Source organism: Meleagris gallopavo, chromosome 14, assembly GCF_000146605.3.
Source record: "Meleagris gallopavo isolate NT-WF06-2002-E0010 breed Aviagen turkey brand Nicholas breeding stock chromosome 14, Turkey_5.1, whole genome shotgun sequence".
Classification (NCBI taxonomy): Eukaryota; Metazoa; Chordata; class Aves; order Galliformes; family Phasianidae; genus Meleagris; species Meleagris gallopavo.
Window position 1 is genome coordinate 18,030,549 of NC_015024.2, and position 17,485 is coordinate 18,048,033.

General features: G+C 45.0%; 1 long non-coding RNA gene across 5 annotated transcripts in view; it reads right to left on the reverse strand.

Moving 5' to 3' along the window:
- Positions 1–6,498, reverse strand: part of LOC104913205 — a 51,001-nt gene extending 44,503 nt beyond the window's left edge. The window contains exons 1-2 of one of the 5 annotated variants that reach the window (XR_004161347.1): positions 5,694–6,498; positions 5,380–5,519 (exon numbers count right to left, since the gene is read on the reverse strand). This is a non-coding gene — a long non-coding RNA (uncharacterized LOC104913205). The remainder of the gene's footprint in view (positions 1–5,379; positions 5,520–5,693) is intronic. The other 4 variants (XR_004161346.1, XR_004161349.1, XR_004161350.1 and 1 more) reach the window with 4 other exon arrangements.
- Positions 6,499–17,485: the final 10,987 nt, after the last annotated feature.

A 17,485-nucleotide genomic window follows, 5' to 3' on the forward strand; every position in this document is an offset into this window, starting at 1 on the left:
CCAAGAGAAACGTGTAGCATCACAAGACAGAAGAAGGTGCACAGAACCTGCTGATCTATTAGGACTTACCATGCATGGAAGCTGAATTACACTGGAATGGCAATTGCAACGCACCACCAATACTAGCTAGGGCAATTATTAAATGGAATTTATCACTATTCTCACTATCACAAGTACAGCAGGGATGTGGATGAGTGCATCCCACCAGTTCAGCTCTCAGCAGGACCTGCACTGGGTATCACTTGGGGTGCCCAGCCTTCCTTGGGAGCGCTGTGCAGCAATGCTGGGACACACTGCAAGCCTATGACTGGATCCAAAAAGGTAATAAAGGTAACAAAGGTAACGTGGATCAAATACTAGGAAAACAGATGCCGAATAGATGGATGACTTTGAATGACAACAAAGTTAACAGTCCCCAGAATATTCTCAAAGAGTAATGGGTAAACGCACTGCCCATCAGAAGCGATGCTCCTGAAGTTGACTCAAGAAACTCCTTATAAATGAATCATGGAATGGCCTACTTATAGAATGAGCCTACTCATAGTAACAGCAGTCAGGATATTTCATTACAACATTCTTTAAATGTTCCTTTTATCACTACAGAGAGATCTACACGTGGAAAAGGAATATTAATAGCACAGGAAGGTTGATTTTTAATAGGTTCTGCAATTCTTGCCCATCTGTCTCTATTTCTGCAGGTAGCACAAAGAAACCCCGCAGTGCTCTCCAACACTCCTGTGTCAAAATAGCAACCCCCAACCAGATGTCTTTCCGCACCTTCTCTCACACTGCAAGAGCCATCAGTATGCAGGTATTCCAAACAACAAACTTCACACTTTACTAAGGACATGCAGTAAAGTTCTGTTGCCACTACAAAAATAAAAATAAATCACAAAGCAGAAAAGAAATCTCAAAACCAAAGATTTGGTCTGAGCTATCAGTAATTATTAATTTTTGCTCCCAATGTCACCATGATCCCTTCAAGCCAGCCCCGCTACAGAATGGCCACCACTCCAGAAGGCCATAGGAAGGGCACTCGTGCTTCTTTTTTGAAACCATAAGAGTTTTAAGGTTTAAAGCAGAAGAAGGTCAAAAGCCTTATTCTAAACTATTCCAGGAGAAACATTTACACATTCTCACTGCTGAAGAGAAACGATGAAATTTTACAAGGTTTAAATAAAATGAGGCCAGTAGCTAATGCTGAAAGCTGGCATTTTACCAGCTGCCAAGAGCAGATCAATAAATAACCACCTTCAACTACAGCAAGAAAGGCTTAGCAGTATATTATCAGTGACCTGCAATCCAGGGGAAGGACATGGACTGTGCTGTGCAGGTGTTGGTGCAGGGGGGACAGCATCAGCTTTTCCATACCCAGTCCAAGCAGTTGTCCTGCTGTCCCTGGTGACACCAAGCAACTGAAAAGTCCCTCATTCAAAGTGTTACCTTTTTCTGCCTCTGATCACCCTTCCATTTTTGTACAGAACCTGCACAGACCAAGGATGCTTTTAATGTCATAATGTTTTAATGTCTTAAAAAAAAAAAAAAAAATATATTACCAGGAGAAAGCATGACTACAAAGCAAGGCAAGTGCCTGAGCTTTATTTAGGTGTTATAAAAGACACTGTGCAGAGAGCTCTGTACGGAACAAAACTGCAATGCCCTTCTTTCCTCTTAAAGTGCAATTACTGTGAATAGCAGCTTTGGAATTCAAGGATTTTTCATAGAGGAACTATTTAGTATGCATGCAGACCCCGTGTGAAGACAGACAAACAAGTCAGCGAGCTTGGCAAGGCCTCTTGGCGGTGCTTGTTGGGCTCAGCACTGCAGCACTACCACCTGCAGCCGGGCTGTGCTCTGCCCCTGGGGCTGCAGGAGTTCTGGGAGCACAGCCCAGAGTACCAGCAACTCCTCATGGGTTCACAGAACAGCTTGGGTTGGAAGGGACCTTCAAGGTCACTGAGTTCCAAGCCCTGCCATGGGCTGGGTACTCCCAGCAGATCGGGCTGCTTTGGGCATCTCCATGGATGGGCACCCACACTTCTCTGGATGTTGGCATGGGTTGGCAGTGTGCAGCAAGGGGACAGCAGCACAAGGACTGCTGCAGACAGACAGTGAATCTCTGCTGCACGTGACCTCAGGCCTCTGGTTACAAGACAGCAGGAGAAAAATGCATCTCACGTTGCAGGCTGCCTTGCCAAAGCATCCCGATAGGTGCCTGGGCTGATAAAATGGGGTAGGACCGATGGCCATGGGCAATGTACCTGTAGGTTCAATGAGAAACTTGCTGTTATTAAGCAGAATTACTATTTATAGAGCAATTGGCACCAACTTCTTCTCAATGAATTGGAAAGAGCTCAATTAGGAGAATCTCAAACAACTTCCCATTTTCTCTGCATTTCCGTGACATTTAAATAAACCTCATTTTCTAGGCTTTTAACCAGCAGACTTCCAAAACACGCAGCGGAAATAAAATCCTGAAACGGCCATCCTGGCAGTGTCAGAGATGTACAGAAGAACAAAATGAGACAGCAATCCATCCAAAACAGAACACAACAGCAACATTCGTGACTGAGAAAGATCCCAAGAGGAACTCAGCAGGATGTGAGCGTGCCACTGCTGATGGAGAGCTGGTACCTGCACAGCACAGCCACTCGGTGAACTATTAGCTGTGTTGCTAGGATTTTTGCATGTTAAAACACAGCGATGTAGCACCGTGCTGTGAGGGTGCTCATGCTGCTGCATACAGCTCAGGAGCTCCAGGTAGAACCATGAGCTACCTGAGCTGCACAATACAGGCAATGCATTGGCATATCATCAAGGTGAAGTATCTCAAATTCCCAAATCAGCCCCAAATGTCTTTTTACCTCAAGCCAAAAATATCAGATTTATCAAATGCAGGGCTGGGATTGGAGCGCACAGCTCTCTTCTGCAGACAGACTCTGCTGTGGCTCTGCAGCTCAATGCTGTGCTTTGTTACAAGCCTTAAAAGCTACAAAGCACATGTGTGCATTTAAAGCAAACGCACTACATCAGCTGCAAGGCACTGCAAGAGGGCTGCTTCTTTTCTTTTAGAAGTGGTAGAGAAGACATGAGAAAAATACTCTTGAATGCACATCTTAAATAATTTCTTTTAGTTTGGAAAAAATAGGATCTGGACTAACAATTTAACCCAGCATGAAAACAGACCATCTCTGGAACAAGTATGAAGCCAAAGCACTTGACAGAAATTAATATAGCAGCTGGAAACTGGAGTATACAGCACCGGAAAAATCCTGACATATATTTACTACAGGTCCAATGGAAAACAACAGAATTATCTTCCAGTGATCCATAGAACAAGGAATATATCAACTGACATACAGCTGAGACTATAGCATGGATTATGGGGCTGCTAAACGCACCAGATAAAGCCATAAAACTGCAGAAAGCAGCAGCATTTCTTTGTTTCAGTCTGTGACTCTCTACATTTTTAATATAATTAAATACATGAACCCAGAGTCATCTGTTGACATTGCTGATTCAAATGCGATACAAATAAGAGTCATTTGTTTAGCTATCTACGTTTCTTTCCTAGAGAAGTCCAAGTGGCCAGAATGCATCGATTATTCTCGAGCCATGGAGCAGAGCAGCTCAGCTGGATGGGACCTTGCTGTTGTGCTCAGCATGGAGCCAACCCTCACACGGCAATGATAAGCCTCAGGTATGCACCTCAGTGACAGACACAGCCGTGCACTTCTCTGATGCTCTCTGACTCTTCAAGGGCTCAAGGACTCAAACCTCTTTTATTCCTCAAAACCCTTCTGTATTTGCAGGTTTAACATTCCCAGCTCCTCTGGATTGCAGCAGAGCACACAATACATCAGAACTGCAGGGTTTTTTATTTAAAGGCTACTGCATTTTTATCAGATGAAAGATAAATAGCAAATACTAAAAAGAAAAACCAACCCAAAACCAAAAGAAAGGATGACATAACTGAGACAAGTAAGTTGTTTTCCTTTTTCAACGCAATCTTACACTCCCTGTCAAGGTATTGCTTTTAGTTTAAGAACTGGAGGTGAGAGGTGTACAACTCCACAGCAGTGAATGGGAGAAGAGTCCGCATCCAGAATAAGCATGGGAAAGGTCAGTACTAAATAAATCCTCAATACCATAGAACTCATCAGCAAACTGACTACAAACAAGGACTCCTCATAAAAGTGGTCTTCAGTTTAATCTTGAGCCTCTCTGAAAAAACGTAAAGCAAATACAAAGCTCAGGTATAAGAAGGAGTGATGAATAATAGACTCAGTTGAGCAGGAAGGTGAAAGCAAAGCAGGAACAAACTTGGCACCAGACTAACAGCCACCTGCATGGCATCAAAAGGCCTCAACGCTCCTTGCTGGAGCCCCAGCAAAGCAGAGGAATGTCCACAAAGGAGGGCAGCACTCCAGGCAGGGTCTGGGCCACTGGGTGCCACTATGGCTGACCTCCTGCCTGTGCCCAACATGTGACTGTGCAGGTACAACAAGTGTTAGATCCCATCCAGCAGCAGCAACAAAGCACCCCAGCGCCTTGTGAAGCTGCTGCAGGTGCTCACCAGAAGCACAGAACAGCCAACGTGAAGTGCTGGCAGAGCAGGGAGGGCTGCAGCACTGCACAGGCAGGATGGCACAGAGAGGGAGCACAAACTGCCTTTAATTTCATTCCCTCGTGGGGCTCAGTTTAAGGCCTAACGCTATCTTAATGTGTTTCCTGCCTCCCATAATTAAATTCACTAATCCTCAGCCTTAAGGTATCAGCAAGTTAAGCTAATTTAAAGTTACTACCTGAGCTTATATCCCTCTTTTTTTTTTCCCCCCTCCTTTTTCCCCTTTAGCAGAGAAACAAAGTATTGAACTCTCCCTGTGACAAGTGGGTATTTTTGTCTTGCCATTAATTGCTTGCTCCTTCTCCACTGTTCTCATTCTGTACTTTAGAGGTTAAGAAGGAGGTTTAACATATTACACAGTGGAGATTCAGATGCAGCTGTGTACCTAACTGAGCTACAGAACAGAGCCTCACTGCAGCCTGGCCACACAGCTGCCCCATGTCCCCACAGTGCCATGCTTACACTGCACTCACAGACTCATATCTGCTTCACAGCTCCTACTTCTCTGCTGCAGGTGCTGGGTTTGCTGAAGGTGATCCCTAAGAACCCAGCGTGTCAATCATATCTCCTAGCACAGCAATCCCGACTGACATCATGAGCTAAGCAGGATCAGGTGCATCAATCTGCACACCACAGACAAGCACAATTACCAGATAAAAATCTCACAGAAACACGACTAGCTGGAAAAATAAATGTATCCCATTATCTGCATGAAATCACCTAAATTTCTCCATCACTACAAAATAACCTACCCAAGTGACAGCAGTGCAGGCAGCACGCTGCAGGTACAGGGCAGCTCCAGGCACACGTGGGCACGTTGCTGCTCAGGTACCACATACAAGGGGCTCACAGGGGAGATGCTGAATGCTCTGAAACCTCTTCTTCCTGTAGACTAGAAAAAGGTCGTTAGGTGAGATCTGCAAGGCCCAATCTCAGCGTTAATGAAATATCTAGCCATCTGTTGGTCCTGGGAAGCAGTGAAATTGCTTCTGATAAATTTTTTGCAACAACAGGACAAGTTTGTTAGGAATAACAATAACCATACGTAGGAAAAAAGTTAACTCACCCGACTGGCAAGCAGATCTCTAGCAACAGAACACTTCTTAGGAAGCAGCCTTCACCCAGCAGACATTCTCCTTCCAGAGGTTAGCCCTTATATGAGCCCAGGAAGCTCATTAAGGGTCCCACCCAGTCAGGTGGGAAGCAGAGGTGAATTGCATGTACCTGTGCTTCCTGGCCAGCCACCCCTTGCACCAGGTGATCAATCATCAACTCAGGCCATGGCAGAAGAGTTCTCTTCACTAACTCAGGGCAAACTAACAGTGTCATGCTAAAAACAAAAACTTTTTTGCGGCCACACTTCCATCAATTTTCATATCTCAGGGTTTATGGTGAAGTTTTTCATTAATGCACTACTTCCAAAGTGGATTTCTTCCCAAAACACTTGCAAGATGCAGCACAATTACTGTTATCCCTGTCCTGTTCTCTTCCAGATGCTCTCCAGCTGATGTCAATCCCAGTACAATACAGGCAGAAAGAATAAGCCCAGACTTTTCTCTCCCATACCTGCTGGCAGCTCACTGCCAGGAGCACCATTATGCTGATGTGCTGCTTCTGAACACCCTTCTACAACTACTGTCATTCAGGAAAAAGTTAATCCACCCAGTATTTCCTTCTTCAAGTTTGAATTATTCCCTTCTATTGAAACAAAACATCCTACTGCACAGAAGGAACCACGTTTCACCTTCTTTAAGAACTCATTTATACCATTTATTCTTACTGAAACGATTCTGGTGCCATAGTGCATTTTCTCCCCAATTTCTGTTTGTGCCAAATCAATACCTAATATAAACCAGATGAAGCCAGAATGATGGGTTACAAAATGTATACACCAATAGCAGTGTATATATATTAAAATCAGCCCTTTGGTGAGCACTATCTTAATTAACATCTTATCTTTGTACAACAAAAGGCACAAAGGTAACTCTGCCACCTCTCCACCAGGAGAGGACCCTGCCAGGTAGGTGCAAGAAGTGATCCATCCATCCATTGCTCTAGAGGAGAACTGCTCACCACACTTCAGCTCATCCCACTTCACATTAATTACACTTTTAAAAGGTAGTTCGGATAAGAAATCACAGAAAAATAATCACTGCTTTATTGTTTATTCTCTAACTGCACATGTAATGAGGGAAATTTAAAGTAGCGTACCTTAGAACTTACACTTTAATGATGCTTCTACTCTGGTCTGAGTGCTAATGCCCTCATTGTTATTACTGATTGCTGCTTTTTAGTGGCTGCTCAAAAATGCTCTTGTTAAGAAATTCCTATAAGGCACTGCAATTATATATTACACGTATTAAAGTTTCAGTTAAAGAAGCCAACGATTTCATTTATGAAAAACACATTGTGTATCTTGATTTCCTTGTTACAGCCTCTTATTAATGTATGAGGCTCAAAGTCCTGGCAAAAACCTTTTGAATAAATGCTAGCATTGAAGCATTTCCCACTGACGTGAAAAGCAGTAAATCAACATAAATTCAGCCCTATTTTGTTGTTTTCCTACCTCAACATGCATTTTGTCACATTTCAACAACACAACGCCAAGAGCACTTTCTCATTAGCAGTAAGTATGAAGAGCTGAATTCAATATTATTTCAAAAACTAGTTTTCAATTTCAGGTTCATTTGAAATCCTGTGGTTCAACTCCTATGGTGGTTCCCAACAGCTGCCAACAAGAAGCAGGGTCCCCAGCCCAGTTCTGTGTGCATGGACCTACAGGCCCCAGCATGGCTCAGGCATGAGTGCCCTGCATGCAGAATGAATGAGGGGCTCTGGAGGATCAGCAGCTGGATTCTGTATTCTGCTCTGAGAGGTATGTGAAGAAACCTCACTTCAAGATGAAATTATTACCGTAATGAGTGACAGTGGCACAATTAGTGATTGCTCGCCTGACCTTGAAATAATCAGCACATCGACAGACACCACACTTCTGTGTCTTCTGGGGCTTTAATTCTGGAAATGAAAGTTTCTGCTGTTTGAAATTAAGTCTGGCACAAAGCAGAGCCGTTACCAGAGCTACAGAGTAAGACAAGTTCCAGCTCAGAATAACAGCTTTGCTTTATATGTTTACTGCTATGTATCCAGTAGAGATATTTAATGAGATTCGCTTTAAAATCTCTGCTGTGAGAACAGGCCATGAGAGCCACAAGAAAATTCTATTAGGGTTCTTCTCACCTCCACTCAACCTCAGCAGCGGCGGAGCACCGCACAGCGCCTGAGGGAACGTGGCCAGGCCCATCGCCATTCCCAACAGGCCGTGTCCCTCTGTCTTTCTGCAGGGGCAGCCCAGCAGCAAGCAGTGGGTCCTCGCATGTCCTTACAGCCCTTCCTTGAGACAAGAGAAGCAATGTGATGTTCTCAAGCTGGCAACACACAGTCTATCGAACACCAGCACGATCTCATGTTCTTGTGAATAACAGTACTTTGATGCAAACCTTTAAAGCATTGGAACATTTTCTTTAAGCATACTTTTCTATTGTAAGGTTCGTACATAAAAGCTTAACCTAGAAAAATCTGCAGAAATGACTCCTATGAGACATTCTCAAAAGCTCCATAACGCTTATGAGCAGACAAAGATGGCTAAAACAGTACAGAACCATTCATTGCATTGGGACACCATCCTCAAAAAAAGAATGCTGCTTTGCTCCCCCTGGGCCCCTCTGGCCCCAGGTGAGCACCCCCCACCCCAGGACCCCCACACTGCATTCTGCATCACTCACCTTATGATATTTCAACACAGGATGCTCAGTTGCTGCAAGGAAATCAAAATAGCTGAAAGGCTTCCCAAGATGAGTCAGCATAGCCAGCGTTTTACTCTCAATTCCTTCCACAAGCACAACAGGAGGCAGTGGTAGCCAGAGGATTCAATAGGTTGGGGCACCTGCTTTTTCTTCAAGCTTGCGCCAAGAGAACCTCGTCCTTTGTGCAAGTTTTATAACAAATGCCTCCTTTCAGCTGCATCCCAGCCCATCCCCAACCCCCTCACAGAGCCATGGCTGCCCCACAGAGCTGTGCAGCAGCCCACTGACCAGATCCAGTGCTCGAAGAAGCAAAGATGGAAGCAGCACACAGCCAAACCCATCTGCAGGCTCCTCATTTGCCTTCCTCAACACAAGGCCTCCACAGGACACAGCTAACGACTTTTTCCACCTTAAAATAAGCTGACCCATGCTGTGCTAGGTCAACCTCACTTAGCTTTGTGTAGGAGGGCTCAAGTCAGGTAAAAAGAGAAGGAAAATAAATATTTTAAAACTAAAATTAGTCATATGGTTTCATGTCAACTTCCTAATGTGTACCACCAGCTTCTCTCACTTTTATTTCTTTCCTGCTCAGATCGAATCATCGGTGTGTTACCCTGAAGTAGCAATATTCAAGTTTAGCCTTAGGCAAGCAAGGGAGATGATTTTAAGATGGAACTAGCGATAGCTTTCTTTATTCTGCTTATACACAGCATATGTCACTCAGGACCATTCCTTTGTTTTTAAATTGTTTAAGTCTCCATTATTTGACAAGTTTGCTTACTTCTGGATTTAATTATCAGCACAGGATGCTGCTTAAGAGCAGGTGCCCATTAAGTCAGGAAACACTGCAGGATTAACTACTGGTTGTTCTCCTGTATGAGAAAGTGTGTATGAGCACTGAGAAATATTTCAGCTGGCCAATTATGAAGAACCATTCCTCACAGCAGCTATTTACTAGCAGGCTCAAGCTATCAGAAACCCGAGGGCATGTCAATTATATCTGTGCCAGCACACCCTGAAGGAGAAAGCCTCTCACCTGGTTTGTTTTCCCCACCTATCATGGCACTCTCCTGAATCAGAGATGTGCACCTATTCACAGGAATGCACTTCTGCTGCCAACAAGGCTGCAGCTTGCTGCGTTAGATGCTGCTCACCCTCTAAAGCCAAACAAAGTTTTTTATTCCAAGTAGAAACTTCATAATTGTTTTTCACACCTTAACACAGTTAGCACCATCACCCCCATTTCCAGCAGCAGAAGGCTGCAGAAGATGGCAATATCGTTGATTTTGCAGTGGTTATGCAGCCCAATCATTAGCAGCAGTGCAACGAGCTGCAACTGGGCTTTCTCTGCTGCTTTGCACACTTCATTCTCTGGCTCTGCTGCTCTTGCATCCTGTCAGTGTTGTACTGCAACAATTTAATAAAAATGTCTGTATCCGCAAAACATTTTGGAGAAACTGGAAGTTGAGCATTTAAATCACAACCGTACCCAGGAGTAAGGCTCTAATTTTGTGGTCCTTTTGACAGAAATGCAAGTACTTGCAGTACTCTGGCTGCTTCTGCTGTTCTTGCTGCTTTTGCAAGAAAGCCTTCCTGGAGATAGCCCTGCAGGTAGGGAACACCACGCATGGCTGTCTGCAGCACCAAGTATATTTGATGAAAGCAGGACAAGAGGAAATTTGAAGGTGCTCATTTTCTCAAATGGTGGGAGGCATTCACCCCCTGCCCAGAGAACATTATACAATCATAGAATGGCCTGGGTTGAAAAGGACCACAATGATCATCTAATCCCAACCCCCTGCTATGTGCAGGGCCGCCAACCAGCAGACCAGGCTACCCAGAGCCACATCCAGCCTGGCCTTGAATGCCTCCAGGGATGGGGCATCCACAACCTCCTTGGGCAACCTGTTCCAATGAATGAAGATGCATGAGAACAAAGAATTTATAAATGCCTTTGAGTTGCCTACTCAACCTCATGGAAAATATGCTTCCAAATGAACATTACCTTGCCTGCACACGTTTTTCAAATATCACTGGTAGGTCTTCTTGTGAAGACACAACAAGTGGCACAATGGGTCAGGGAACAGAAGGGGAATCTACAACCCATTAATCCCACTACATAGCTTTGAGTTTTGTATGAAGTGCTGCACAGCTGTTCCTGGAGAACCTTCTCTGTGCAAGTTCTGTAGAGCAGTAACACACGCACAATCACACTATCACTGCACTATTCATTCCTTTTCCTGACCTGCTGCAGAGGCGCTGACCCACTTGGGACCAAACTTAATCAGCTGGACTGCTGGAAGCATCCCTCAACTCAAACAAAACACCAAGACTGATTTCAAAGACAGACTGTTGTCATAGTTAACAGTCCACATTTAAGTTCCTTTTCCACCAAAGTTCTGCCATCTGCTCCTGTCATGTTCTTACCCGACCCATTTTTCAAACCATCCTCTGCTGACCCCCATTTGTGACAGCAGCTCAGGTGATTCCCACCAGCAGAGCTGCCCCACTCTGCACCTTGAGGCACTCACTGCATCCAGCTCTTCTCCAACATCACTTTCTCAACCATGACTCGGATCACTATTATTCTACTATTGATTACCCATTAACTACAAAAACATGACAAGTGCCAGCCTGTTAAAGACTTAGCTTTCAGAGTGCTTTATGTTATGGCTGTCAATTCATCAGAAGCTTTTTAGCTTACCTTGTGGTTCTACAATTAATCAGAACATATTCTGACTGGTTCCTTCTTCTGTGAAGAAGATAACTTGGCCGGTTCTCTCTCACTCACACTGTTAATCCTGATAGCTTTTGTCCTTCCTAAGCCGCGTTGCCTGGAAGCACCATACTCTCAGCTGTTCCTTTAAAACTCCTTTTAAACAGACGTGGCTGTGGAAGTTAAAAGCTTTCCTGTGTTGGACTGCTTGCTTCTACCAGGAGAGCCGATCTGAACAACCCATCCTCACGGCAGCCACCTGCATTGCTGACCTCTGTGCAGGATTCACAGACTTGCTCCAGCCTTTCAGGTTATTTACTTTGCTCCAAAAAACAGAGGTCTGCAAGATAGAAAATCTCCAGTTCCCTGCACCCAGTCCCACATCCAGCCAACACAGACAGAACTGCTGTCAATTTTCTGCTTGTGCAGCTTTTCTAATCTCACTTAGCTTTTCACGGGCATTACCAGCGTGTTGCGAGGGCAACTTCTGTCACAGTCACGAGATTATAATCTTTCCACACATATTTGAATTTCATAGCTCCTTTTGATACAATTCATTAATTTACCCCATTTGACTCTAAACTGTCTTGGAGACGTATATAGCACAGTTCCTCCATAGCATGTCCAGGTCTACAGATCCTGTTTGATTTTTACCCTGAGGAAAAAAAAAGAAAGACACTCCTCTCTCTAATTATCTTTCCCTTTTCTTCAGAGCAAAAGTAAAATACAATGCTTGTCTAAACTGGCAATTGCATGAGATGCAATAATTTAATTCAGACTTAGCATGCTTGTAACACTTGAAATCTGCAAAGCCACAGAGATAGGAGTAGACAGGTTTTGGTCTCTTAGGTTCTTTTACTGTACTTATCAAAGTAATACCTGTGCACCTAAGGCTGGATTTAAGGAGAATCAATGAAAGGATTTAGTGAACAGAGAGGAAAAACCATGCCAAGAACCAGCATCCACATGAGCAGCCCACACAGTACCAGAGGTTGCTCACCCACTGGTACATAAAGCTACATGAAATGCCATCTGGATCCAGGCAGAAAAGATTAACATCAACACTCACAGAGCTGCCTACCAGAGACAGACAAACAGAACGCTTCTCCCTCAGAGATTTATCCCAAGTAAGAGCATCCTCAAGGCTTGGGAATTCGGGCCTGTATCCCTTTCATCCTGAAATGCCAAAGCCTACTATTGATGAAGAACAGAAAGCCACAGAACACCTGATTTCTGCAAACATCTCCAGTGTTTTCTCAAACAGAAGCAATGCCATACACCAAAGCCCTCACCATTTTTGCTTATGCTGTGATCCTTCATTGCATTTCACTCACACATCTACCTACTGAGCTTCCAGGTGGGATGTAACAAAGGAGCACATTTGTCTCCCCAGTCCACAAGAAAGCTCATTCCTGGATAGATTTTTTAAAATAATCCCAGCTTCTGCCCCACACTGCTGGTGCTCCCACCACCACCAGCATCACCACCAGCACCCAGGTGAGGATGCTGCCCTGCTCCTTCCCAGCTTCCCCTAAGATCATGGCACTGGTTGTGCTCCCCTTGGACACTGCTGCACTCCTGCAAAGCAGGAGTGAGCCCCTTGGGTTGGCTGCAAGAGCACAAGAGAAGCTCAGATAAACCAGACAACAACTCAGGACCTCCTGCTGAAGGGCACAAGCTGCTCACACCTTCCTCCACACAGCCTGAGGGGCAGAGGCCCAACTCCGGTCAGAAAGCAGCGACCTGATGTTTACAGACAACTTCCAGTAAATTACAGACATAGAATTTAAAACACACTCGAGCAACATCATTAATGCTACAGCCAGAAAGGCATTGCTGTAATTCTTTACCCTCTTAGGGGTGCACGACTCTGTTTGGTATAACGCTCATCCAAGGCTGAAATAAAATGTTTCTTCAGCTGAAGTTTCCTTCCATCCCCTGGGTCATTCTCTCCGAGTTAACAGCATCCCCTAAATCTGACTTAACTACATTGCATAAATCTAACTATTCGGTGACAAAAGCTTACATAAATGAATGATAAAACTCTCTCAATTCCCCCACCAAGGGCTGGAGCTAAACAGGAGATTTAGGGATTCAGATGAACCAGGAATAGTTAAAGGCTCATCTGAGCAAAGTCTGGGATAAAGGAACGGGAAAACATGGCATGAGAGCACCTCGTTCCTCACATGTGATGTGACCGCCCACCTCAGCACCAGTCACCTTCAGGGAGCTCACGGCAGCCCCTCAGGAGCCCTGGCTGCTGTCCTCACCTCGCTGGGGTCCGAGCACCCAGGCCTCAGCTCCCCAGCCCACAGGACGTGGAGCCCCACCAGCAACATCCCACAGCTCAGCACGCAGCTCTGCAGCCTCCCAGCACGTGTGGGCCCACCCGCAATCCTACAGCATGAGGATGGATGATGCCCACTGCAGGGCCTGGTGCTTCTGCCACAGCTGGTTGTCATTGCAACTCCTCTGCTGACACTGCTTCCAAGATGAGCTCCAGAGCACTTCAGAGGAAGACCTTGGGCTGCATCTCCTATTGAATCTGTTCTTTTTTTGCATAAATAAATATTCAGGAGAGACAGAATTAGAATATCTTTGTCTCACTTTGTCCATCCCAGGAGTCCTCCCCACCGTCCACTGTAATTATTTTTTCCTATCACTTTGCTCTTAAAGCACACGTTTTTCCTATTAAGTTGAACAACTCCAGTAGAAAAAGATTGAGAGGCTCGTTCTGCAGAATACTCTTTAGCCCAGTGCTTTGAATATTTATTGGATATATGGGAAAATAAAGAATTGAGCGCAAATCCCACACTGGAAGAAATTAACGATGTGTATTCAGGACTCTCAGTGCTGACTAAACTATTTGTACAATTCAGTCCCAAAGATACGCAGCAAATGTGCCATGAAGGCTGGTGAAGATGGACCAGCAACCAGCACGGCTACAACAGAAGGCCAAAGGAAGGAGAAAATGGTATCTGTCACCTCAGGCTCCCCAAACAAACGTTCCAATAACGGCTATTGGGTCTGTTCTGAACACAAAAGGCTCTTTGAGTACCTCCACTATTTCAAGACGTGAAATACTGTTTCTTATCAGTTTTTTAAATGAATTGAGTCCAGACATTAACACAAGAACAGTTAGGCACTCATCATCTAGCTGCAGAATACGACGCTACAAACGCAATGAAAGCAGCAGAGAAGGACAGGGGATACAAAAGGAATTCTTTGTGTGCACACCGAAGCCGCCAGTGATCCAACGTGAACAACACAGCACTGATGCAATCAGGCTGTGTATGGCCTTCGAGACCTCCTGACAATTTACCACCAGCAGGATCTCAGCCTGCAACGCCAACCCCACGTGGCCCCACATGGGCACTGTGCAGGGAGGCAGCTGGGTTTCCCTCTGGTCTGACCTGGGATGGGCAGGCAGAGTGAAAGCGGCCGAGTGATCAGAGGGCAGCACACACAAGTACGATGCCAGAAGGCACGCTAAATGTTCTCAACATAAAAATGCATTAGTTTGCTTTTATTAGCACGTAACTGTGCTAACAAGTCTCAGGCACAGATTTAGTGGGATGAGGGCCAGGAGCTCTCCCTTCCTCATGAGCAATCCCCAATGTAACAGCTTTTCCACATCACAGCTCATGCCTGTGGATCTGTGTATGCTCCCAGCTCTTTCCTAGACAAATCCCAACCTCATGTATACAACAGGACTTAATCCCTGGAAGAGGCTACAGCTACAGTAGCCTTTAAAAAGAAGCAGAAAACAAAACCATTAAGAACAAACAAACAGCCATACCTGGATCTGCTTCTAGCAGGGCTTTGCATTGCAACAGCTGCTGCAGTGGGAAGGGAACAAAGGGATCCTGCTCTTCAGGCCACCCCAGCATTATGGTTTTAGTAAGTGACGGGAAGATGAGCAGCTGATGCTCAAAGCTTCCCAAAATGTTACCCCTTCTTTAGGTTGCCTCTTACCCTACAATAGCTTGAAGTCATCTACATCATCTCATGATTTAAAAGTAAGCAGGAAAAATAAAATAAAAAGGAGTGTGCTCAGATTTATAACTAGTTTTTTTGTTTTTGGTTTTTTTTTGTTTTGGTTTGGTTTTTGGGTTTTTTCTTTTGTATAGCTCTCAGCTTTCTCTGCATCTGAGTGCAATAACCATTTCCAGAAGTCTGTATTAAATCTTCACTGAAGTGCCTCTTCAGGAGGCAGGATTTATTGGTAGCAGCTGGCTGAAACTGCTCCGAGAGCACACGGGCTGAGCTCATCCATCTCAAAGAACAAAGCCAACCATCACTCGTGCTTATTTCAACTGTACACCCATTTTCTTGAGTTCAATGAAAGTACGATCACCAAAACAATTACTCTGTGCAAGCATTCTGTGTTCTGTACCTTCCCAAACCCAGCTGGCAGCAGCTCAGCACACAGGGTGCAGGAGTGGGTTGGGCAGCCAGGAGATGCACTCAGCCCCATCACAGCGACATCGTCCTTGAGAGGTGTGCTTGGGACAGGCCAGGCCTTGCAAATATGGATGAGTAGAAGATGGATGAAACTTCACCATTCCTTCAATTACAGACTCAAGTAGGAAGGCGCAAAACAGATTGTTTGAAATAAATTAAAGAAACCCAACTTCCACAACCCTTACAAAGCCCAGGGCTCAGGCTTCCTACAAGAGGTGTGTAAGATGGCTTCAGCTCCCCTCCAAGCAATGAAAAGAGGATTTCAACCCAACTTCACGGATGAGGCCAGCACCCAGCAGGCAGTGGTCTCTCCCCTGGCAGCATTCCTGTGCACATACACAGCTCTGGCAGCTCCACATCCCACAGCCAGGATCACAGCTGGGGAATCCCATAGTCCTAAACTCACTGAGTCACTTTGACAGAGACAACTCTGCACCCATACAAAGGGCTGTGCCACAGCTGAGGCAGCCTGATAACACTGGTATCGCTTGCATTTTGCCCCCCAGTATTTGCTACCACATACATCAATCTAGTGGGGGGGTCCTAACTCACAGAACCTGTACCTAGGACGAGTGTACTTTCCCATAGTAAAGCTGGCTGGAATGTAATTCCAGCATGGAGGAAGACTTCAAACCCAAGGAAGCAATAACCTACAAAACAGAGCTGAACCTAGAGCAGGAAGGTTTGTACCAGAACCCAGAGCAATAGTACCAAATCAGACTGGCTTCAGCCCGGAGAACTGCTGTTACGTGCCATTATGCACTGCTTTTAGTCCTGTAACAAGTACAGCTGGGCAGACTGCAACCTTTACTATTTCCTAAGTGCAAAGGGATAACAAACCTGCACAAACAGATCTGACAGCTCTGCCTTCCATCCCAGAGTTATGGGCTCAGAGCACCAATGAGACAAACTCCAACTGGCCCACTTGAGGGGGGAAAAGACACAAAAAACCATCCCACCCTGCTGCCCAATCACACTGAAAGAGGTGGAAGTGGGTAAATCTTTACCAGCTCTCACGTAGGCTGGGTCGTGGTTTTCACATTTTCCTCTTAGCCAGCAGCGTAATTAGAACAGCGTATACCTTGAGATGCTGAAACATTATGAGAGACTGTGATTAAGAATGTTTTTATTTGTTAAACATCTGAGCTTGCTAAAATTCAGAAGCAAAGACTCAACCCTAACAGCACAAGAAGCAGAACGCCAACAATCAGCCAGCAGAAAGGCCGTATTTTTCAACCATACACCTCCCCCTGGCTCAGCCTTTCTTCTTGTGAGCTCAGCTGTAGCAATTAGGAGAATAATCTGTAGGAAGCTGACCCCCAAAAGCCTCGCTCAGCTTTCTCCAGCTGTTTCCTTCTTTATGCTGCCTTCAAACTCAAGCTCTGAAGAGACGATTCACCTCAGCAGGACTCCAAACTCTACATCTGCTCTGGGGCATACTGTTTGCAGGCTACGTGGAAATGGTCTTTAAACTAATGGAGTCGCTAGACTAACCTAAAATCCTCTTCATTAAATCCACACGCTGAGGTTTTATTTTCAATTATATTTATAGCTGGATATTTCAAGATTATCATCTTTCTTCTCTAATCATCAGTAGTGCCACTTTGCAACACACCCAGCCTTCTGAAAGCACGGCACTCTAGAAATGCAAATCTGACTTATCTTTTTGTAGATAAGTGCCCACACCGACCTGTCCAGCAACACAGAGAAAACTCCTTGAAGAAGCAGAAGGGCTCCAAACCACAACATAACGCTGCTCTGAAAACAACACGTCTCTGCGCACCGTGACAAACTTGTTTTAAAAATCCTGGAATCATAGAATGGCCTGGGTTGAGAAGGACCACAATGATCATCGAGTTTCAACCTCCTGCTATG